This window comes from Carassius carassius, chromosome 19 (genome assembly GCF_963082965.1).
Source record: "Carassius carassius chromosome 19, fCarCar2.1, whole genome shotgun sequence".
Taxonomy (NCBI): domain Eukaryota; kingdom Metazoa; phylum Chordata; class Actinopteri; order Cypriniformes; family Cyprinidae; genus Carassius; species Carassius carassius.
The window spans coordinates 2,987,601-3,011,917 of record NC_081773.1 but is presented as its reverse complement, the minus strand read 5'-3'; the positions used below and the strand labels follow the sequence as shown (position 1 = coordinate 3,011,917).

The following is a 24,317-nucleotide window of genomic DNA, read 5'->3' as shown; positions in this document are numbered from 1 at the left end:
TAGCCTATATAGCTGTAGATAAATAATTGCCTAGCACAACCTCAAATGGTTTGTGTCAGCTGTAAAGTAGGTTTAACTGAAGGCAAATGACTGTCAATATTTGCCAGGGAGAAAGTGAGTGTATTTGTGCTCTTAAGGGTATTTGTGCTTATCTCTCTTCTTCAGCCTAGGATGTATGGAGCGCTGTATTCACAGTGAAGTTTGTGATTTCAGATTACACTATCCTCCTCAGTCAACACTGCGCTAAATGAACTCTCACTGGGAGACCAGAGGTTCGCCTAATGTGTTTAATATGATTTAATACGAAAGTCCATGGTTCAAACTGTTTGCACTCTCTACCCGGTAAACATCACGCAGTTTGGCACCAATAAACCCTTTCTAGTGCACTGGACTGAAGTGTTGCTGTAGGGAAATAGTTTGTTTGCTCCAGTCCTCACAAGAACTGAAACAGACTTTAGACAGATGTGTATGTCCAGTAACATTTCTTCATTTAAAGGGATAACTTCAACTTTGAAATACTGAAATAATTAAATCATCATTATCTTCAGTACTTGATATGAACGCCGTTGCACATGACCATGTGCATGTTTTTATGATGTGATTTGTGATGATTTAAATATGCCAAATAAAAAATCTTGCTGGATAAAATTTATGCGTCGAAGCACGCTGAGTCGGCTCTCAAGGGGGCCGACTGTCCGCATTGTGAACGATTGCCAATGCGGACGCTTCGATCCCGGAGGGCTCTCTTCGAGGAGGGAGCCTTCACCAGCGTTCCCCGCGGTGCTGGCCCCGCTTCTGCCGAGGCAGATCGGCTGCTGCACTCGTGGGGTTCGCAGGTGGATCTGTCAGAGGGAATGGAGACGGGCCAGTCCTTATCTCCTTCCTCATCTGCCAGATCCGGCGCCCAAACCCTGGGTTCGGAAGCACGCTCGTCGGTTTCTTCCCCCCAGGGTGAGGGATCACTCTCTTCCTCCGTGGAGGTCGATGTGGAGACTGTTGCTGGGGATTCGCCACCCCTGTCGCCCCAGTATGAGGAGCTTTTGGAGGTGGTTACACGTGCAGTAGATAAATAAAAAATCGAATGGCCTGCTGAGAAACATTCTGAGCCACAGAGAAGCAAAAAAAAAAACAGAGAAGCCGAGGCAACCACCTCCACATCGGAGCCTACCATATTTTCCCGATCTCCACGACGAGATATCAAGATCATGGAATCATCCATATTCGACCTGCCTCTTTGGCCCCGATTCACTATATTATGGCAACGTGATGGGGCTGGGAGAGCGGGGTTATAGAGCAATGCCACGGGTTGAACAGACACTCGCGGGCTATCTGTCGCCCGGATCGGCATCGTCTCTAAAGGCTCCGACGTTGCCCACCAAGCCTCTTAGAGTTACATCATCGCTGGTGGGCAAAGGTTATGTGGCAGCAGGTCAGGCTGGGGCCTGCCTTCACACCATGGCGGTCCTACAAGCTTATCAGGCCGACCTGCTGGGAGATATCGATGAGGGAGAGGGTATCAAGTCTGAAGATATTGAAGAGCTTAGAAAGACCGCTGATCTCTCCCTCCGCGCCACTAAAGAGACCGCTCGCGCAATTGGGCGGTCTATGGCAGCCTTAGTGGCCGCGGAGAGGCATTTATGGCTGACCCTGTCAGAAATCAAAGAAAGAGACAGGGTCTGCCTCCTGGACGCCCCGCTTCAGCCTTCTGGCCTGTTTGGCGACACAGTCAATACTGTCATCGACAGGTTCCAGGAGGCACGAAAACAGGCGGCGGGGTTCCAGAATTTTCTCCCTTGCCGCTCTCATGGTGTATCTGGGCGGGAGATGGCCATGCCACATACCGGCTCCTCATACAGGGAAGCGCAAAGACAGAGTGTTGCCGCTCGTGCTCCCCCACGGGACCGAGGGCCTCAGCGACGCTCTGAGTCGGGGACTTCCAAAGCTAAGCCTGATTTAAGAACTGTTATCGAGGCCCGGAAGTCCTCGACAAAAAGATCCTGATGCCAGTGGCTCAGGGGTCCTGAGGGTAGCCCCTACTGGGGTAGAGCGGTCATTATATGGTGCCCGCCTCACCTCAGTGCCCTCAGGAGGTCGGCCTGCCAACCCTGCCTGAGTTTCAGGGCGCAGCGGCCTCCAGCGAGCGCTGCTCCCAGTTATTTCCGCCTGCGAGCGTAGCGGAGCTTGTATGCTCGCCGCACCTTCGGGGGCCTCTTACACTAGAGGTCAGTCTCGAGAGACTGATTCCCTTAGTCGATTATTTAGCAGCGTGGAAATTACTGCCAAATGTATCTCAGTGGGTCCTGTGTACAATAGAAAAAGGCTACTGCATTCAGTTCGGTCATCCACCGCCGAAATTCAACGGGGTTACACCGACAGTGGTCGGCCCCAGGCAGGCTCTGTTTATGGAATAAGAAGTGAATACCCTATTAAGGAAGGAGGCCATCGAGGTGGTCCCTCCTCTAGACAGGGAATCCAGGTTTTACAGCCGGTATTTCATAGTTCCAAAGAAGGATGGGGGGTTGCGTCCGATCCTAGACTTACGTCACCTGAACCGCTCAGTTATGCCACTGAAGTTCAAAATGCTCACTGTCAAGCAGGTTGTAGCTCAAATCAGATCTGAGGACTGGTTTGTCATGATAGATCTCAAAGACGCATACTTCCACATATCCATCCTTCCACAACACAGGAAGTTTCTGAGGTTTGCTTTCGGGGGCAAAGCTTATCAATATCAAGTACTTCCCTTTGGCCTCGCACACTCACCCCGCACGTTCAAGAAATGTGTAGATGCGGCTCTGGTATCCCTCCATATGCAGGGCATCCGCATTCTAAATTATATAGACGATTGGTTGATTCTAGCTCAATCAGAGCAGATGGCGGTTCGACATCGAGATGTCGTTCTCGCACATATGGGGGAGCTGGGTTTGAGACTAAACGCCAAGAAGAGTGTACTTTCTCCAGTTCAGAGAACCACCTATCTAGGTGTAGTGTGGAATTCGACCATGATGCAGGCACGTCTGTCTCCTGCTCGGATCGAGTCGATCCTCACATCAGTCGAGAGAGTCAAAGAGGGCCAATCACTCACTGTCAAACAATTTCAGAGATTGTTAGGTCTGATGGCAGCTGCGTCCAACGTGATACCTTTTGGCCTGCTGTACATGAGACCCCTACAGTGGTGGCTCAAGTCCAAGGGCTTTTCCCCGAGGGGAAATCCACTTCAAGTTATCAAGGTCACGCGGCGATGCCTTCGTGCCTTAGACATGTGGAAGAAACCTTGGTTCTTGAATCAGGGCCCAGTGCTGAGAGCTCCTTGTCGTCGTGTAACGGACCTCTTTGCGACTCAGGAGACATCACAATGTCCCCTCTGGTTCTCTCTAGTTCATCCATCTCTTCTGGGACTGGATGCTATGGTACAGACCTGACCGAGGCTTTGTCTGTACGCATTTCCCCCTATCGCTTTGCTCCCGGGGGTTCTGGCGAGAGTACGCCGGGATGGGGTCCGTCTGTTATTAGTAGTCCCGTTCTGGCGGGGCCAAGTATGGTTCGCAGATCTAGTCTCGCTCCTAGATGGCTCTCCTTGGGAGATACCGATCAGGACAGACCTACTCTCACAGGCGCAGGGCACGATAATTCACCCTCGCCCGGAGCTGTGGAAACTGTGGGTGTGGCCCCTGAGGGGGCACAGCTCATAGAATCCGGTCTCTCAACTGAGGTTGTTGAGACCCTCCTCCAATCCAGAGCTCCCTCTACGAGGAAACTGTACGCCCTGAAGTGGAAACTCTTCACTTCATGGTGCAGAGACCACCAGCTTACCCCGTTAACTGCCCAGTTGGTACAGTTCTGGAGTTTCTACAAGCTAGGCTCTCTGCGGGGTTAACCCACTCCACCTTAAAGGTGTACGTGGCGGCCATAGCTGCTTACCATGTCCCTTTCAATGATCAGTCAGTGGGTAGACACCGCCTAGTTATACGTTTCCTCCGCGGTGCGCTGAGGCTGAGACCTCCAGTACGATCCTGTGTCCCCCCCTGGGATTTGGTTGTGGTTTTAGAGGCTCTTTGTAAAGCTTCATTTGAGCCAATACAAGATATCTCAGATAGACATATGACACTTAAAACTGCCCTGTTACTGGCAATCACCTCACTAAAGAGAGTTGGAGATCTTCAGGCCCTTTCGGTGGCCCCTACTTATCTAGACTTTGCCCCTGGTATGGCCAAAGCATTCTCATACCCTTGAGCGGGTTATGTTCCGAAGGTTCCCTCTGTTACACCACAACCTATCGTACTGCAGGCCTTCTGTCCTCCTCCCTTTCGGGAGCCAGATCAGGAGAAGCTAAATTGTATGTGTCCAGTGCGAGCACTGGACGCATACGTCCACAGAGCTGCCCTGTGGAGAAAATCCGACCAATTACTTGTTTGCCACGGTCCTCCTAAAAAGCTATCAACGTCTCCTATGAGTCCTCTGGTCTTCCCCTTCAATTGGGAGCCAAGGCTCTCTCTACTCGGGGTATGGCGGCCTCTAAGGCCTTCTCAGCAGGTGTGTCCCTCTTGGACATCTGCAACGCTGCGGGGTGGTCCGCGCCCTCTACATTTGTCAGATTTTATGACCTTGACATGCGAGCCACTCCGGGCTCTTCTGTTCTCTCGCCTTAGCTGTGCTCTTCGGATTCACACTAGGCAGGGATTTGGAAGTCTGGCAGCGTGGGCACATTGTTCCCGTCTCAAGGAACAGGTTTGGAGATCCCTGCCATAGAAAAATCAATATGGGTTCCATAAAGAACCTTTCAGTGTGGAGAATATTTTAATAGTCTAAGGAATCCTTTTTTTTAATTTATTTATTTTTTTAATACAAATAAGTTTTATGAAATTGAAATTGCAGGGATGCATGGCTGCATTGATTTTAAAGGTTCTTCACGGAACCTTTATGAATGAACAGAGTAATAGGTATGAAGGTATTTTTGAGTCAAAATGACTGAACACCTGTGACTGTGCGATTTGTAGTTGTAGAGAAAAGCCACACATGTGTATCAGTAAATTTGAAGTCACAGAGAGAAATGTTTTAAGAGTTGCAAACCTGTAGACTTATTTTTCTCTCCCACAAACACAACACAACAGTTACACCTTCTCAAATTCTTCATTGCAGGTGCACAAATCCTATTCTACAAATCACAAATTAAGAAACTCGTACGCTCAAATTTTTTATACAATTGCTGCAGTGAATATGGTGCAAAACGCATTTACACACCAGCATCAAGAAATGTGAAGTCGTGGAGAAATTTTGCACATCCGCAAATCAGTAGGTGAATTCATTCAATGAGAGTTGCACACTTGTAGAATATTTTCTCAGAAATCTCTTGTATATTTTTCTAACACAAACACAAAGTACATAACTACAGCTGCTTGAACCTGCTATGATGAATCTCAAACACTGTTTTTCGCTTTCAAGTGACGAGTTTCGCGCTCTCCCTTTTGCACCGAGATATTTGGTTCAAAAGTGAGTTGTGCATCTGTAGAGGTAGTGGGCAGGACTGTTTAGAGATTAGAGAATTTCAGCCAATCACAAGAGCTATTTTGGTAGATAGGTAGATATACGCCCCAAGCAGTTTTACGCCCCTGTTGTTCCTCATGCGTCCAGTAGGGGAGGCTGTATATTAGTATATGAGCATAGTCATATATCAGAACAGCAGACTATATCTATATGTATGATAGCAGCAGACCTTCTAGAAGCGATACGAATTGAGGTATGTTGAATAATCTGCTAAAGTTATTGTTGTTGATTGTATTGTAATGATGTAACATTTATTATTTATAAACGATTGATGCGATATCAATTCAAAAGATGGGTCAATAACTAAAAATGCAAAATGATCCTTGGCTTATTTGGGCTGTGATAAATCTTTCTCTGGTAGTCCATCTTCGGTGCTTTTGCTGTTGTGAAACATGTGTCCATCTTGGAGGCTGAGGAGAAATTCCTGTGAGGACCTGTCATTGACGCAAGGTACTGTAAGAGTCCTGTAAAGGAAAAAATGTTGAAACATGACATCCTGCCATTATTTATAAACAACCATTGTTTCTACCACTATGCAACTTTTGTTTTTTTTTATTTTTATCAGTGAGTGGGAGCACTTTGACAGCAGGATAAAAAAAAACAATTAAAGAAGAGTGGGAAGCCATAGGAGTCATCTACAGGAGTCATGCTGTTAAGAAATAACCAAGTCATGGTGTAAAAAAAGAATTTATTCCACAACAATATTGTCTCTTTCTTTTAAATGACCCTTGGAATTTTAGAAAAGGGTTAAATTGTGTTTGTCTTCATAAAATGTTATGTGGGACATGTTTTGTAGCTGTATGACGACCAATTGTAAATTGTACAGCAAATATTTCATTTAGGATCCATATGATTACACAGTACTGTATGTCTAATGGCCTACATATGGTTAATATCTAAATATAACTTAATATAAATTTGTCTGTCTCCTATATAAAAACAGTTTATAAATAAATATAAATAATACATTTTACAGTAGGTCACAGGTCTGCAGCCTCCCCCTACTCGAAGCATGAGGAACAACAGGGGCGTAAAACTGCTTGGGGCGTATATCTACGGCTCCAGGTCTGCAGCCTCCACCTACTCAGCAACGACCCAAAGTAGCTCTTGTGATTGGCTGAAATTCTCTAATCTCTAAACAGTCCCACCCACTACCTCTACAGATGCACAACTCACTTTTGAACCAAATATCTCGGTGCAAAAGAGAGAGTGCAAACTCGTCACTTGAAAGCGAAAAACAGTGTTTGAGATTCATCGCAGCAGATTCAAGCAGCTGTAGTTATGTACTTTGTGTTTGTTTTAGAAAAATATACAAGAGATTTCTGAGAAAATATTATACAAGTGTGCAACTCTCATTGAATGAATTCACCTACTGATTTGCGGATGTGCAAAATTCCTCCGCGACTTCACATTTCTTGATGCTGGTGTGTAAATGCGTTTTGCACCATATTCACTGCAGCAATTGTATAAAAAATTTGAGCGTACGAGTTTCTTAATTTGTGATTTGTAGAATAGGATTTGTGCACCTGCAATGAAGAATTTGAGAAGGTGTAACTGTTGTGTTGTGTTTGTGGGAGAGAAAAAAAGGTCTACAGGTTTGCAACTCTTAAAACATTTCTCTCTGTGACTTCAAATTTACTGATACACATGTGTGGCTTTTCTCTACAACTACAAATCGCACTGTCACAGGTGTTCAGTCATTTTGACTCAAAAATACCTTCATATAATAGGAACTATACTGCATAAAATGTGAGTATATTGTAAAACAGCTTAAAGGGTTAGTTCATCGAAAAATGAAAATTATGCCATTAATGACAATCGTGACCGAGTCAGTCTTTTGTTCGTTATCTGGCTCGACAGTGTACATCTTAAGTTCTCTCTTCACAGCAGTTCAGTCAGTGTACTGTTTGAGTAAATGAATTACTCCGGGATATTGGTTTGTTTGAACTCAGAGTGTCAGACACATTAAAAAAGTTAACAGCTTAAGTCGTTTGTGGATTAATGCGTATTGGAGACGTGAACCGTTTAAAACGATTCAGCTCGATTTGGTGAACTGGTTCAAAAAGATCCGGTTACATCGAATGATTCGTTCACGAACCGGATATCACAAACTGCTTTGTTTTGAACTGTCTTACAACAGACACGGAAGAGAAGACAATGCTGAATAAAGTCATAGTTTTTGCTATTTTTGGACCAAAATTTTTTTCCGATGCTTCAAAAAATTCTAACTGACCCTCTGATGTCACATGGACTACATTGATGATGTTTTTCTTACCTTTCTGGACATGGACAGTATACCGTACACACAGCTTCAATGGAGGGACTGTGAGCTCTCGGACTAAATCTAAAATATCTTAAACTGTGTTCAGAAGATAAACGGAGGTCTTACAGGTTTGGAACGACATGAGGGTGAGTTATTAATGACATCATTTTCATTTTTCGATGAACTAACCCTTTAAAAACAGCTTGTTTAATGGTATTTGTTAGTAGTTCTACTACTGTAGATCAAACAGTCAAGCAAGGCACTAACAATGTCAAGGTCATGGGTACCCAGGTAATGCATTAGCTAAACTAAATAAAATGTATTTCTTGAATGCAAAATAAGTTGCTTTGGATAAAAGGCATTGCTAAATGTTGTCAGAGCTTGAATTTGCCACCAAACTGAAGCTTTGTTCACTTGAGGGGCATCATGTTTTCTTATTTTTCATAATTCATTATTATTATTAGATATATTCTTCTTGTGATGTGTCTCCCAATAGAAGAGATTAACGCAAAAGAGACCGTTTGTTTAAAAAGTGGTTGATGTTGGCAAACTATTCCAGGGTTGCTAAAAAATGTATAATAATAATAATAATACAAACAGCTGTTTTTCTGTTATTGTAGTAGGCTATCAAACAATGTTGTTCTGATTATTGCTGATAAAAACATAAAATGACTAACATAGATCAAGTTTTACTACATTGGTCTTGTAGAATCAAACTGGATAACATGTCCATTACTTGTATAACTTGCAGCTATTATTGTAAATATGAACTTTTGTACATTTTTGTTTAAGAAGTGGTTATTGTTCCTGAATTGTTCTAGGGTTGCAAAACGAATTTGAGTTGCGTGAGATGAATATTACTTACAGAAATTTTTAAAAGTGACCCCTCCCTGAGTTACAGTGTACACAGACACACTTATGTGCAGAGTCTTTGAAACATATGCATGCGCACACAAAGACTGCAGAGATAAATGATGTCATTTGTCTCCAAGTGTCATAATCTGGATTAAATCATGGTCTACTCATGACTGACTGCTCACTCATATACAGTCCGACACATACATCTGATCTCATCACACTGTAATTTGATCCACTTCTTGCCCCACGCCGATCCAAACACACCCCCCCTCCAGGATGGGTATATTTAACCCTCGATGTCTCCTCACATTACTGCAGCCATTATCTGTTAGTTAAAGGCTGGGAGTGGTGTTCAGGGTGCTCTGCCTCCCTGACCAGCTGCTGAACTCTCGCACACTCCTGGAAAACACGCTTGTGCCACGCTGCTCGTTTGTCACACAGTACACTGACAGTAAAAGGTCATCGTCTCCCATCGCTGCGAGCCAGAAACAGCAGCCTCCATATTACCCAGCACAATGGATTTGTTTAAGACTGGGAGGACAAACGCACACACACACACACACACACACACACACACACACACACACACACACACACACACACACACACACACACACACACACACACACACACACACACTCAGAGCTTTATCTAATCTAGGGCACCTGTCTGTGCATCTACCTCCCAGGTGACAGAGGAGACACTGTATAACATTGCTGTGTGCGGGCCATTATTATTAGAGTCATCTGCCCATTACAGTGCCTCTAAAGAGCACTGAAACCCTTATTCTGATCGCCAGACACTTCAGAGTGGACAAAGAGGAGACGCTTTCTCACTTTATGAATAGAAGCAGGATGCATTCTCTCTCTGCAATAGAAAAATTGTGTTTTTGGATGTTAATTAAACAAAATGAGACATTGTAACTCTGCAAGTAAGCTTTAGAAAACCCTAAATATTTTTGTATTTTCTGCAGGTGCAGCACAAACTATAAAGGATGTGATTTGCAACAAAGTTTAGTGTATAGGGATAATGTTTATATTTATATATATATATATTAGTGCTGGGCAACAAATAATAGTTTTAATTGTGATTAATCGCATAATTGTCTGCGATTAATCACAATTAATTGCATTGTTATGCACAAAACTCATAATGCATTTAAAAGTAGTGTATTGAGCACTTTTTTCATTTAAAAGTACTGCTATATGAACAAAAGTGCTATAACATTTGGTTAGCATAACATTAGGTTAAACACCTACATAAGGTGCATTTTTACAGCAGTATTCTTTTTACATAGTAGCTGTAAAATATTTCTTGTAAATCTTACCTTATAACATTAATGTAATTAAATTAAATGAAAAACAAGCTATCTGTCACTGCCAGGACATTAACGTTTTTACAGAAATGATTTTATAGTTTGTTATAGAAAAACAAGTAGACTAATGCTCAGAGTCCAGAGCCTTGATTATAACATTATAACAGGCACCTTCCTATTAGAGACCTGCACGATTGTGTGTGTGGGATACGGGAAAATAATTAGGGTGTGCTCACACTAGACAATCTTAACCCCCAAATCCTGGTTCGTTTGACTAGTGTGATCGCTCTGTTTAGCAGTCACTGGTTCGGTTGGAAGAGGTGGACCAGAGCGCGGTTCAGTTATAGATCTATATATAGTGTAGATCAGTGCGTGTGAGCATTAGCTGCGCCAGAGTGCAGATCTTCTGATACGTGCTGCATGATTGCATGAATATGTCTGAGCGGCAAAAGTGATAGATGTGTAAAGCAACATATTGTGAGAGGGACGTGTGTTACCGCATCCCATATGACTCAAAATAATAAACCACAAAGTTAACAAAACAATGCACTCCACTGTGTTGAGCGAGAGCGCTTCTCTGTTGTCTTCACGTGCTATCGGAAACTTCTTATTTCCCATTTATGAAGTCATGATTACGAGCTCCTTGCATTGTTGTCTATTAAAAATAACAGTGGACAGTGGTTTGTGAATGCTGATGCTTAGCCTCAGTAATTTGATGGGAGCATCCCCTCCTGTGACCCAAAAGTTGAAATCCCAAAATGCAATCAAAAATACAGTACAAAATTCAGTAAAAATTTTTTAATTGTTTTCTGTTAAATTCCTGATTGCAAAAGCTGAATTTTCAGCAGCCATTTTCTGTATCACATGATTCTTCAGAAATCATTCATACAGTATATACCAATTTGCTGTTCAAAAAACATTTTCTACATAGTTCTGTCATGAAACTTTAACCGGGCACTGACTGGTTCTTCCCATGTTGCTGCGGTAGTCAATCAGAAGTACTTCCTAGTTCATGTAACCGTATATCCATACCATAAGCTTGCTTTGCCATGCCATTCAATAATAAAAACTTCTGTCTGTCCCTCCTCCTCCCCAGTGCCACCTGTAGAGATCTACTACAGGGTTTCTACTATTTCTTGAGGCAGCCTGTCCATTTGATTGTCATCATGGCCAAGCTGCATAAATTCTTATATTTCTTTGGCAGAAGTAGCAATCAGATCTCATTCACCAAAATCTAGCTTATGTACATTACATCCCCAAAATCATTTACTCTGAGCGTTGTTATGACTGAATTAGCCATATTAAGGCTGAAAATCATTTCACATTTCCATTTATTAAACATGGAAATTGAATATGATTTAATATGTAAAGAAATATAAGATAATTTCAAACATCAACTGTAAAATCTACTGCTCTATGAATAGTCAGGGATGGACAAACCGTGACAGTGAAGGTTTGTGATGTTCTGAGCACTCCATTAAGAGTCTGTATAAACCGACTGGCATTTCCCACTAACACTTTTTCTGTCTTTTTCTCTGTCTGCTTGTGGGATCCGAATAATTTCCAAGGTCAAGCAATGAGAGCAAAGTACAGTACTTATCCTTCAAAACCAGGTCAAGTGGTAAAAGAAACAATATAATATTTATATTTAAATATGACATCATGACAACACATGAACGCACATAGTCCCACAGTCCCCCTCTCTCTCTCTCTCTCTCTCTCTCTCTCTCTATGGTCAGAATGTACTGCCACTGTTACTTCTAGCAGAATATGTGCATCTACCTGTGCTAGCTCAGTTCCTGTCCTCTGCCCAGCGCTAGTGTGATTTAGTGCAGTTTTCTGCCACTATTGCTCTTCCGTGCTGGTTCTATTTGTGAACAGTGAAGTGATGATGCAGAAAGTCAAACACTTCATTTTATTTTTGTCACATAAGTGTCATGATTTTTACATAGAAACTGATATAGGATTTTTAATACTCTCAGGCCACTGTTTGTGCAAGTAGTGCTGTCAGTATGATTTAAATCCAGGCTTGGTTCGTATTTTACACTCTCAACTGCCATAGACATCATATCATATTTTACATTCTTTTATTTTATTTTTGTATAATGGAATGCCAAATTATCATTAGATACTGTTAAAGGAATAGTCTGCACACAAATATAATTTTGGTCTTAAGTGGAAGGGAAGATTTTCATTTAACTTAAATTTGTAGGTGTCTTCCTTACACAAAGCAAAACTTTTAGCATTTTATCATACCATTATAGATCCTCGCCATTCTCCATTTCATTCCCTAAATCTGTTTCAAGGAAGAAAGTTTGGAATAATGTCAATGAATTATTGATCGATTGATCGAGCACACACACACACACACACACACACACACACACACACACACACACACACACACACACACACACACACACACACACACACACACACACACACACACATATTTGTTTGTAAAAAGTGTGTTCATCCCATAGGCGTAATGGTTTTTAAACTGTATATTCTATGGCCCTTTATCAACCCTACACCTAACCCTAACCCTCACAGGAAACTTTGTGCATTTTTACTTTCTCAAAAAGCTCATTCTGTATGATTTATAAGCGTTTTGAAAAATGGGGACATGGGTTATGTCCTTATAAGTCACCCTCTCCTTGTAATACCTGTGCATACCCATGTCATTATACAGAGTTGAGTCCTGATATGTCACAAAAACAAGAGCACACACACGCACACACACACACACACACACACACACACACACACACACACACACACACACACACACACACACACACACACACACACACACACACACACACACACCAGTGATGCAGTGAGAATTTTAAAGTGGGACAACTTCTAAACCCCAAATCTATAATTTGTAGGTGAATGCAGTGGATTGTTTTATGCCTTTTGTCCTCAATACACAGGCTTTTTTTATTTATTTATTTTTTTTCATATACTTGAATACAAAGCGGGACTGTCACTGCAGTTCCTAGGAGCTACAAATAAATGCATCCACACCTGAATGAGACAGGAGAGCTAGAGGACAATTATAACTGAAAACAAGTTAATAATTGCATATGGGTTAAGAAAACTGTAGTATTAAATTGGTTGTAAAATTCTTTAATCAATGCAAAAAACTTTAATTCCTTGTCCTGGCTAGCAATGAATACAGGGTCTGGCAATCCCCCCTCACCCTCCCCACTTCCTCTGCTGTCCTTATTGAAAAACAAATAAATATTCTGTTGTTGGACCATTGAGACCATCCAATGTAAAACATATAGCTAGATATATGAAACATGTTTGTTACTATTTTTAGTTACTCAATAGCAACATTTATCTTTTGTTGATTATTGGCATTCATGACATCTGTCTGTGCAATGCACTCTCTTTATTCAGTGCAACACACTGCCCATCCCACAAATACACTGAATATATGCATTACTATTAATATTAGTACAGAGCAGTGCCAGTCATCAACTTAATCAAATGAAAAAAAACAACAACAACAACTTCTACAAATGTCTGCTATTTATGTAATATGACCTGATTTTATAAGTGCATGTTTTTGGAAAGAAATTAGCAAGGATGCATTCATATGATCGAAGGGGAGAATAAAAATGTTCACACTGTTACACAAAATTTCTAATGATATTACAAATAAGTGCTGTGAACAAGCGTTTGAATAGAGCATGCTGTATAGAGTTCATGTGTGTTTGCTACGGCAGAGGTGAAGTGAAGGTGAATCTGTCAGCCTGAGGGGGCAGTCACTCTACATCTGACATCAGCAGGTCATGAACTCTGACCTCTTGACCTATCTCTGGTCATATCGCACAGCACTCATCAGCTTCAGACATGCACACAAACACACACCACCGTGTCTGAACCGACTAGTTCATGAAGAACTCTTACAAAAACCTGGGAGCCGGACTTCTACACAGAGTTATCTAGCTTCACTTGTATCTTTCATTTTTGAGTGTATGCACTTTAGATATGCTGATGTGTTATTTCGCAGATGTGTTAATGAGGTGAGTGCAGTTTTTGTTCAGTCAGCTTCTGGATAAAGTCTCAGCTGATTGATGAATCCCTGGTGTTAAATTGAACCATCACAACTCCACAAGTACAGAACTTTAATGTTTGTGGTTATGGGTTGTGTGAGTCAAACCTATGAAAAGCCACTATGTGATGCAGATGGAGACGTTTCAGTCAGACAAGGTCATAAACACACACACACACACACACACACACACACACACACACAATCATCTAACTATCCATACTGTCCGAAAAAAAAATAAATGTGCACATCAGGACTGATTGAACACTAAGATGTGTTTATGATTGACTGCAAAGGATGATTATGTGAGTTACAGATGTTCAGTAACAGGTTAACTCTTAATTCAAAACCTTACCAACCCTTATTTTTTTTTAGTAATGAATCATTTTTAAGCAGTATTCACTAATTTATTTAGAGTTTCTCAAAAGTTATAAAATGGGGACAGCACCTTAAACTAGTCATTGTCAGATTTAAAATATACACTACCGCTTGAAATGTTGGGGTCGGTAAGATTATTTAAATGTTCTTACTGTATGTTCATCAAGGCTGCATTTATTATTCAAAAAAAAAAAAAACTACAATACCGCAGAATCTGTGAATATTTAGTGAAATATATTGCGAAGTATTTTTTACAATTTAAAATAAGTGATTTCTGTTGAATATATTTAATGCAAAGCTGTTATTTCAGCATCATTCCTCCAGTCTTCAGTGTCACATGATCTTTCAGAATTCATTCTGATATGATGATTTGCTGCTCAGGAAACATGTATTATTATTATTATAAATGTTGAAAACAGTAATACATTAAATGTAATAGTTATATGATGAGATTATTGAATATAGAAGCATCTGATCATAATATAATGCAACTAACCACTGTTTGTGTTGTTTTCAGGTTTTATCTGAAATAGATAAAGCCAGTTAGATTAAATCTAGGCAGATCAAGAAAGTGTTTTCCAGGTTTGTGTAGAATAAGCATCAGACGAATGGACTATCTGTGGGCCGAGAGCACATGAAAACGTTCAAGAGACCCATATTTTCCAGAGCTCATGTTGCATGAGCCTATGCAGCCGCACACAGAGCAACAAACGCGAGCCGAATTAGATTCATCCTGATAGAGGACAGGAGACCCACACACACTCAAAAACATGGCCCACTTACACACATCCCAGTCTGTGTGTGTTTGTTTGTGTGAATCTCTGTGCATCCCTGGGGAGGATAGTTAGTCCAGAACTACTACACTGGCACATTTTCTCCAGCATACATTACCCACACAGACAAACAAGACCGGCTGAGTGTGTGTGTGTGTGTGTGTGTGTGTGTGTGTGGAGGCAGAGAGGGTGTGATTTGCGGGCAGAGAGGGCCGAGAGGTGAGCTCTGGTGGTAATAAAAGCATATGCTGGCTGTTAACTGAATGAGAAATAAAGACATCGCAATGATCCATCTTCATTACTTCTCTTCCCCTCTCCGGATCTGTTTCAGCAGGTCACATGATATTCAGCTCTCTCTCTCTCCAGCTGCCTGGCTCTAATGGTGGTGCTCTGATGTTATGGTTGGTGTTTGCATCCACATGAGGAGAGCGAGAGCACTGGTTTCCATGCTGAATGACTGCTGTTCAAGGGCGATTTGGAGACGGTGCTGCTCTCCCTGAAAATGAACCATCACCACCTGACGCATCCAAACAGAAAGGGTTTAGAGCAGTGTTCTCACACGCTGTATGTCATGGCCACATGCTCACAAACACACACTCTCACACATCTGAAGCAAAGGTTGCTGCTGAATTACACAGCTATAGAATAGATTGATCTCTTTTTGATTGTGAATGCTGTAAATGACTTTCCACCAAAATGCTATTTTTACTAAAGTGTTAGTTATAACTGAACATCATTATACATTGGATACCCTTCAATATAAAATAAATCAATGAGAAATTATATTTTCTGTAAAGAAAACAAAGCCAATTTAAGGACTACTGACATTTTCAAGGACATTATTGAATTATATATATATATATATATATATATATATATATATATATATATATATATATATATATAATAATAAAAAAAAAGAAAAGAAAAGGAAAAGAAAGAAAAAAGCTGTTTTAGTTTTTAACAATATGTCATTTTTTATTAAAAATCAGTATAAATTAAAGTATAATAAAGTAGAACCACTATGATGTAAGCTTACAACTGCACAAATATACTTTGTAATTATTCAAAAAATATATTTATAATTTTTTTCTGGCATTATAGTAAAGAGATTATATTGTATTCACATTAAAGAATGCTACTGAAAATAAGTGAAGAGATAAATGTGCTCAGTTATGTCTCAATACAAAATAATGATTATAATAATAATAATAAAGGATCCTATATAAAGAAGCTTAATTTTTTATGTTAAATGCCTCTTTCATTTTAGAGTTTAATTTATACGAGGCATGTTGAGAGAAGCTTTATAATTCTTTTTAATTCTCAATGTTCCAATTAATTCATTCAGTCATTCATTCAATTCTTTTTTATGCATTTATTCAGTTTGATTCAGTTCCTTCCTTCTTTCTTTTTACAGAAATGTTGGCCAATACCCCAGTTTACTATATTAACAATAGCAACTGTACAGTTGTGTCAGAAGCTAATTTTCCTGGTACATTTTTGTAAGTAATTTGTGCTTTTTTAGTGCCCCCGGTGCAAGAAAGCAAAAACCGCTCTATGTGGAAAAAAAAAGTTGTATGTGGTTTTCAGGGCAATTAGGATGTACGTGTGTGTTTGCTAAGCCTCCATGCATAAACTCTCTTAGCTAAGTGCAAAGATGCAGCAGGGTTTTATCTCTCTGATCAGGAATCTAAACGCCACACTGACACCATAATTACATGATTTATGTCATTCTGTGATTCTAAGACAGGCACGGCACCTCTCTTCTGCTGATTCATGACGAACGTACTCAAGTGGCTTTTGAGGGCACATCAAAGGAATTACCTTGATTCATACGCTTGATGTTTGTTTAAATAAATGCATGGTGATCAATCTTAAGGCCTTCCCCAAAGTTTGTTTGGCTCCAGACAGACTGAGGGACGGAGCCAGATCTCATCTCACGCAGACCAGCTCTTCCGAACACAATCTCGGCCCGCTGGGTCCTCCTAAGAAAAGAACCAGAAACACAGCTCTGCTCACCTGAGTGTATGTGCGATTACTTTGTTTTCTGTTCTGCAGTCGGGCACACGACCTCAAACAGATCGCCAAACTCTGCCAGCTCCTCCAGGGGCCGGCGAAATAGGTGTGTGAACCAAAAATAAATCTGTTTCTGTGCAGCGGCACTCGGTTTAGTCACTGAGGAGGGTTTTTTATTCTCCAGCTGTACTCAGGTGGGTTTCGCCTCATGGTTTGGAGGCACACATTAATTATCACGCTCAAAGGAACTGCCCTGCCTCACTGCTGACTTACTGCCCTTCACTGCCTCCACTCTGAGGGGGTTTAAAGCTGTCATTTAATAAAGTTTGGGCAGTTAGGTCTGCGGACAGGGCTGAATGCTGCGTATGCAAATGAAAAGATACCTTCTGAGTGTCGAAATGAAAGGGAGGCAATTCATTATTCACTGAGGTGTGTGAAAGTCAATTTTACTATGAAGGAATCCAGGGATGGTGAAGTCCCGTGGTGGTGTGTGACTGCATTTGTGTGTGTGTGTGTTGGCTGGAGGCTGCTGCTCGCTTCGATGACACTATCTCTTAGTATCTGGACACAGCGCCACCATTGCCACCGATAATATTTGTTTATCTTGGGTGTTCTTGAGATGCTGCTTGCTCTCCTCCGAGCGCTCATGCAGCAGACATACACACTCACGGTTGTCCTCCATCTAAACCGTCTCAGTCGGTTACAGGACTCATGTTCACTGTGTGTCACTGCTACAATGCAGTTTTCATCTGTCTGCTCTGCTTTCTGTGTTGACGTTTACATATATGAAATTGATACACTGTAAAAATGGATATAATTTTACTGAAATGCAATGGTAAAAACATTGGTTAGTTAATTGGTTAGCGGTAAGCAGTGTTGGGGTTACATATTACAAGTACCTTGAGTTATGTAATCAGATTTATTTTTTAAAGTAACTAGTAAGTAAGCAAAATGGAGCCGGTGATGCCGGATGGTCTTGCAGGATTGAGTGTTAGTAGGTCAGCTGTCTGTATGCCAGTAGTGTTTTGGAGACAAACTGTTTTTTCTTGAGTATTTCTCTATTTAACACATTAATGATGCAAAGGAAAACCATGTAAGGTTAAGACACGATTTATTGAATTATATGATAATTATGTACTTTCTTTAGCTCCCTCTGCTGAAAGTCAATTTTAATTGCTTTTGTTATGTTTACATTATTAATCAGTGTCACCGGTAAGATTGCAAAACGTTTTAAAGCATCAAAGGAATTGTCTCCTGTTTCATGTGATCGGTACACAGAAAAAAAAAACTAAATTACAGTAAACACAGTAAAAAAGAGCTTGTGAACATTGCATAACAAAAACATTTAGAGATATGAAAAAACACATATGTCCAAATCCAGTCACTGATTTCAAAAAGTGCACATAGTAAAAATGATATCAGTGCAGTGAGGTCCTCTTCACTTTTTTTCTGTTTCTTATCCTGTGATTCTGCTTGTTAACTGTAAGTGTCACCACTAATGCTCAGTCATCACTGGTAGAGTCAATTTACTTTATTTCACTAATTACGACACTGCTTCAGTGTTACTTTTACTCTCTATAGACCAGGACCATATGAAAACTGAGCAGTGTTTGTTTAACTCTGGGAATTTTGAAATGTGTAACCAGCAACCTGTTTTTCTTTATTAAATAATTTATTAAAATTAATTTGGACAATTGTCTTGGTCTTTAACTACAATCACAAACCAATTTCAATTTAATTTTTTTTTTTTTTTTAGTCTTGCTGGGATCATACCAGCACCCAAAAGACAACAAATGCTGGACCACCAGAACACCAGCATCCCACTTTGGTCCCAGCAGGCAAAACATACCTTGTGCTGGTGACCAGCAATGCTGGATTTTTCAGCAGGGCGTGCAGAGGCACTTTCTTTAGCCTGCCGCTTATTAGTTTCACTTTTGGTAGTGAAAGGGTTTAACAAACACTGCTCAGTTTTCATATGGTCCTGGTCTATACAGAGTAAAAGTAACACTGAAGCATTGTTGTAATTAATGAAATAAAGTAGATTGACTCTACCATTGATGACTGAGCACTATTGATGACACCTAGTTAACACCACAATGGTAGGTCTGTATAGAGATTTTTAATAGCTGGACATCACTTTGCCTGTGAAATCTCATTGCTGTGGCACATTTCTCTTTTCGATGGTGCGTCTCATTGTAGGACAGGGTCCTGGGGAGGGTCATACTTTACCAGGAATTTTCCAGTGTAACACTATGCTTTAAAAATTTTTGAAACTTCCACATAGAAAAAATGTACCATCATTACAAATCCTCACAATGGTAGGACTGTATAGAGATTTTTAATGCTTTCTTCCTTATTTTGAGCTGTGTTATGTAAGGAATGTTTGAACTATTGAAAAATAATGCACACCTGAGGTGGTAACACAGAAAGCACAGATAAACAACAGCAGTTTGAGCAAATGTTAAGTTAGAAAGAAGCGCTTAGCATTCTCATGCTACATTATTAGACCTAAACACTGATGTGTTAAAGAAGCTTTGAGGAATGTGCGGGTCTCGATGTGAGTTGAGTCTTTTAGACAATACTAAATTATACTAATGATAAGAAAATGTATTTTTACTGCTGTTATTGTTAACAACGTGCTGTCTTGACAGCCGTGCAGTGTTTTCTTCTCATACAAAATTTGAAGAAGCTACCTGGTCATTTATCAATAAAAATCCCTGTTATATAATGTTTAATTTACATCTGTAATAAAATAAGATAAATGCCTCTCTCCTTCACATACAGTCACTTTCTTTAGCCTGCCGCTTATTAATTTCATTTTTGGTAGTGAAAGGGCCTTTACAGTTGCCAAAAATATAACTTTTTTAATTTATATTTATTTTTTATTTTGTTGTTAGTCATTATCAGGGTGGAGCCATATTTAATTGAGAGGAAGTACAGTGTGTTCAGTGGATTTTACTGTTGTTTAACAGCATACCGACTGATTAGTTGACAAAATGTCTTTCGGAAATAAAAATAAAATAAATCTTTCAGTAGTTGCGAGCTGTGAATATTATGTGATCTACAACTTTAATGCAGTGCCTTTGTAAAGACTAAGTCTATCCCTCACAGCCTCATTTTTATCTTCATTAATTCAATATGGCGTCTAACCTGATTAAGGTCAATTCCCAGAATTTCCTGTGTGACAGTTTTCACATTTGAAATAATAGTTTTTTCCTCTCTCTTTCTCCTTTTTTCTAATCAGTTATGCATGTTGGGGTTTTATGTTACATCTTATGTTGTTAAATGAATGTTTATTGCATTATTTTAGTGTTAAGCGTGTTTTGTATTTGTGTGTAGGACACTTCAATGTGTTTGTATTTACTTGCGTATGTTGAAAAGCTTGAAAGAATGAACTTTGAATCATCATTTTCCTTTCTCTTAACAACCTGTGTTTTTAAGGTAGCTGTAACATTGCATCACTTTTTTAATATATTTATTGTTATATTTTTCTATATATTAAATGTAAATGTACATTGAATTCTGCATAGTAAAATTCGTAAACCGTAAAATGTTGCTAGCAGATTTTGGTTCTGGCAACCACAGATGCTGTTTAGTTGACATTGTCAACTTCGTTTTTCCATTCAAAGCCAACAATTTTCATGACAAGCAATTGTTTCACAGCGTTTCACCTCTTCCCGTGCTGTACATTCATGCAATCAGAAGATACTCCGTGTGTCATTACACACACTACTGCACAGCTCAAATGAGCAAGGGCCGACGAGGAGAGCGACTTCAGCCAGCCAGCCAGACCAAACTGAAACAAATGCTGCATCTCAGACATGCTGCAGTGCATGTATGATTCATCTGGCTGTGTACACTGTGTTTTTGTTTAGTTTTTTAGCTGTTTGGAGAATGCCTTCGAGTGCTGGCTGTTATTGTGTACTGCTCCATGCACCCCAGCCCTGAACAGGCTCATGTGCCACTGAGATTGTTTTCAGCTGGAAAATTATATCAAACCAAACACAACACCTGAAACCATATGAAATGAAATTAATCGAGTTACTGATTTGGAAACTTGAGCCATGCGCGAAAACAAACTGAAGCCAAGGATTTGCAGGTAGCATTTGACTGCGTGTGAAGGATAGAGAGGCGTTTATCTTATTTTATTACAGATTTAAATGAAACATTATATAACAGGGATTTTTATTGATAAATGACCAGGTAGCTTCTTCAAATTTTGTATGAGAAGAAAACACTGCACGGCTGTCAAGCCAGCACGTTGTTAACAATAACAGCAGTAAAAATACATTTTCTTATCATTAGTATAATTTAGTATTGTCTAAAAGACTCAACTCACATCGAGACCCGCACATTCCTCAAAGCTTCTTTAACACATCAGTGTTTAGGTCTAATAATGTAGCATGAGAATGCTAAGCGCTTCTTTCTAACTTAACATTTGCTCAAACTGCTGTTGTTTATCTGTGCTTTCTGTGTTACCACCTCAGGTGTGCATTATTTTTCAATAGTTCAAACATTCCTTACATAACAGAGCTCAAAATAAAAGAAGAAAGCATTAAAAATCTCTATACAGACCTACCATTGTGAGGATTTGTAATGATGGTACATTTTCTATGTGGAAGTTTCAACATTTTTTAAAGCATAGTGTTACACTGGAAAATTCCTGGTAAAGCATGACCCTCCCCAGAACCATGTCCTACAATGAGACGCACCATCGAAAAGAGAAATGTGCCACAGCAATGAGATTTCACATAAAAGTGATGTCCAGCTATCATCGTTTACTTTATTTAATATGGAATGCTTTGTAGACCAAAAATACAGTGTGAGTTTATTTTAATAAGACAAAAACAAAACACCAGATTGATTAATATTATTAATTACATTATTCGCAATGCTTTATGTAAGGAATAGTTCCTTTCCTTTAAACAACATTAGAAACACTGTATTTTACTTGATGAGAAATGATTTGGAAATATACTTCCTCTCCGAGTGAGTAGACCCATGGCACAGAAATACTCCACAGATGCAAAACATCTAATATTTATAGGAAAGTGTTATATCAGCATCAGTTTAACCAATCAATGTGACCTAATTGAGCTACAAGGGGAAATGTGTGACTAGTGAGATGAGAGAAGTCCAAGTGTTAACATATAAAAGAACTTACAAAGTAAATCTTCACATAAATTATTTCATATAATCATAAGCTATTTTGAAAGGCAAAACTGATCAGAGATCAGCAGATTCTCTCTCTTTTTTTTTTCAACTGCTTACACACAAAATCTTTACTTGTCACACAGTTTCTGAAAGCTGACACTCAAACACTAGAAGCACACACCATATTTAAAAATCCATACACTAATTCTCTGCCTTTGACTCCGCTTTCAATTTCATAAAACACAACATACAGTACTCTATGAAACACAAAAAAATCACATCTATCAAGAAATAATATTTTGCAGGAGATGTTAGGCATTTTGGATTTTTTATTTTATTTTTTTTACATAAAATGAAATATCATGACTATTCTGTTCTCATGACATCTGTTTTAAAAGTTGGCAGTTATGAATTTGCACAATTTGATTTGTACAGATGAGACAAAAATAGGAAAATACACATGAAGGTTCATCTTTAGTGGGGCATGAGCATATTGTACAAATTCATATGAATTTGCCAACATATCACTATACTATAAAATAGTTCCCAATTGCCATAAGAGAGTTTTCTTGACTGACCAAACCTAGTTTCAACACTAATTAAGTTTACAGCACTAGTTTATTTATTTTATATTTGGTTCCAGTTTTATTTGGTGATTTAAATGCAGTGTTTTCTGTTTGTTGTGTTGATCAGAAATAAAGTTAAGGCTGGTCTTGGAGGGTGGCATAGCAGCTAGTTGATCAAAGATTAGTGCAAAACTGTAATTGATATAATCTACTGTATATGTTCTATTATTTTAACTTATTCCAGCACTCTAGGCACTTTACATTCTAGAAGTTTATGTATATGTTAGACAGAACTTTTCGAAATTGAAATTTCGAAATTGAAGGGTCTCATTTTTTTTCCCTTAATAACATTTATTTTTATGTTGTATATGTTATATATTTATATTTTACTACGTATATGTTCAGGTTGGGTTACAGTATGTGACACAGAGGCTTTCTCCTGCTAAGTATGGCAGACTGACGCACTGGTTGATGATTATTTTAAGCATTGTGGTTCGATTGTGTCAAGGCCTCAAAAAAAAAAAAAAAAAAAACTTTTCTCCATTCCCTGACCACACCTCCTACTCTGAGGATGATGGAGGGAGAGATGAGAAAGTAGCAGGAATAGAGCGAGTGAAGGAGCAGAGGGAGTAGATGTGTGTGAAAACGGCCCTCTCAGCTCTTTCTGTGTGAAGATGCACGACCATCTGCAGGAATACACACGCACGTCTGCACGTCATTTGTCCAGTGTGGAGTGATATGATGTGTGTGTCTCTGTGTGAGAGTGTGTGTGTGTGTGTGTGTGTGTGTGTGTGAGACAGTGAGTGGAACTGATGAGGTGAGTCTAGCTCTCCCACACCACAGCAGTAATCACAGCACTGAAGAAACACATACATCATCTGACAGAACTACTGCTGGCATTTTCTCTCTCTCACACACACACACACACACACACACTAAAACCCCACACACACCTCACACACCACAAACTTATAAATAACTAAAAACAACATTACACAGACACACCAAGCAAAATGGGTGCACATCATTACTATAGACCAGCCCCAACACAAACATTTTTTTAACGTATTTTTATATATACAGTTGTTTTTCTTGTTTTTTTTTTTACCTTTGAAGCCAGATTACTAACTAAATTCTGCAGAGAACAGCCCAGTAATACCTATACACCTACTTTTTCTTATTTTATTTGATTTGACTTTATTTTATTGTTAATCTGCCTTTGTGAGATATTGAGCGTCTGCTGTCATTTTCCTCTGGCATCTGTCTCTGTTCATTCTCCCTCTATCCCTCGTTGTATGTGTGTAACAGAGAGTTTGTGGAGATCACTGAAGCGACTGGAGGTAAGTGTTGTCCCTGCATTTGTCTTAATTAATCTTTAATGAATCGG

The 24,317-nt window shown here is 39.7% G+C and overlaps 1 protein-coding gene across 1 annotated transcript in view; it reads left to right on the top strand.

The window, feature by feature from the left end:
* The first annotated feature begins 1,657 nt into the window (after positions 1-1,657).
* atp5mc3a (ATP synthase membrane subunit c locus 3a) overlaps positions 1,658-24,317 on the top strand; it is a 330,629-nt gene continuing 307,969 nt past the window's right edge. Inside the window, exon 1 of the mRNA XM_059499526.1 lies at positions 1,658-1,663. The gene's annotated coding sequence lies outside the window, so the exon portion shown is untranslated. The remainder of the gene's footprint in view (positions 1,664-24,317) is intronic.